At 38.6% G+C, this 1,799-nt stretch overlaps 1 pseudogene; it reads left to right on the forward strand.

Moving 5' to 3' along the window:
- The first annotated feature begins 857 nt into the window (after positions 1-857).
- LOC149218288 (damage-control phosphatase At2g17340 pseudogene) lies at positions 858-1,562 on the forward strand (annotated as a pseudogene).
- The last annotated feature ends 237 nt before the right edge of the window (positions 1,563-1,799 follow it).

Raw genomic sequence — 1,799 nt, forward strand, 5'->3', positions numbered from 1 at the left:
GAATAAAATATGAGTAGTTGGGGGATGAATTTCTTCTATTGTAGGAAGTAGTGGCACTCATAAAATCCTTGGGCTTTGGATAGGTCAAGGTCTTTGAATTTGATCTAAGCATTCCCAATGCTCTGGGCAACACTAGCCTCTGTGTGGTGATGGTAGTGACCAACAAAGAGCTCCAAAACCTAGCTACCTCTCCAATCATTGACTGGATCCATGTGATCATGGTGTCCAACGATCTCCCAATGCACCAAATATCAACGATTTGAGCTGGCCACTACTCCTCCTAGCAATGTAGAACCTGTAGGAAGCACTACAGGGTGCCCGAATTGAGTTACTGGATAAAAGTATCCACCTGTATTTCCATGAACTCCCTCAACATATCATACATGTACTCTATCACCTAGTTTTGCGCCGACATCACCAAATCTATTCTCCACCTGATCCTGCAATTATTTTCCTCCACCAAGTCCTACATTTTCCTCAACACCTACCCATACTTGGTGTACAATAATGACATGCCATTGGATTATGCTCTCTTTGGTGCTAAAGAAACTTCCATGGTTGATGGGCATCTACATTACGATAACATGCAATATGGAACACCGCATCCTCCTTATGATGCTATGTATTCTCATGGAGCAATGTATACTCATTCATCCATGCCTATGGGTGCACATCTATATGGATCTTATGGTATATGGAGAAATATGGTGTCTCGGGAGATATTTGTGTATGTTCCTCTAGTTTGTGGCATGACCAAGGGCTACCCCATCACCCCTTCTAGGATTCACCTCACATGCGATGACATATGGATTACATCAACATATGGAGTCCTAGAGTTGATCGACCATTCCATAGAGGGCTCATCTGCAATGGTTGCATCTCCTTTACTCACAACATTGGTTGAATCAACATACAAACCGTGCACAATTCCTTGCCACTTTATCTCGCATTCTCCTCACAAGGCCACTCCAGCTAAGCTTGCTTGTATCAATGTCTTCAAGGATTCCATTACCTCCTTCAAGAAACATGTAAAGCTAGATGATTATGTTTCAAATGCCCAAGCTAGAGAAGACAAATTTTTAAAGAGACAATGAGAGCATTTCTTAAGAGAAGTGGGTTTCAAAGATATATTTAAGAAATTCAAGGAAGAATAGAACACAAAATATTTGGTCCTATTTGTTGTAGGACACTTTGATGCAGGGAAGCATTTAGAAAGCTAGATAAGGGGAATATTTGCAGGAAATAATTTTTATTTGAGTGTTGCATGGCTTGCTAAAGTATTCGAAAAGGATGGCATGTACTTTTTGGCCAGTTGTGAAAACTTACTACCCCGACCATGGGTCATTGATGAGGTGGAAACATTCAAGCTTTTTGATAATTTTGGTGCAGATATTGAATGAAGGCTATCACCTTTTTCAAGAGAGTTTCCTTGACAAGGTGCACAAATGGTTTTAGATGCCAATCATTTACCCTCCATTAATGATGTTACATATCACAAATTTATGGAAAGCTTGTATCATGTAGCCAAAGAATTAGGCTTTATGTTGAATAATTCTTCTTAAATATCAACTTTTTTGCTTGATTTTATGTATTCTAAATTCTCTCTTGTATGGTTGACGAATACTTTCTTGGACTGGGAAATTTTTCCCTATGTGATTTATATTGTGTTCTTCTATCAATTCAAAGCAATGAGAATAAGAAATTTAAAACTTGAGCACTTGGAGGAATTATTTACAACATATCATTGGATGGTGATAATTTTAAGGGATAAGCCACTTGACAAGTCATCATATTTCTAC

This window comes from Pinus tabuliformis, chromosome Q (genome assembly GCF_031772625.1).
Source record: "Pinus tabuliformis cultivar Carrire ecotype Pingquan chromosome Q, CPIR1, whole genome shotgun sequence".
Taxonomy (NCBI): domain Eukaryota; kingdom Viridiplantae; phylum Streptophyta; class Pinopsida; order Pinales; family Pinaceae; genus Pinus; species Pinus tabuliformis.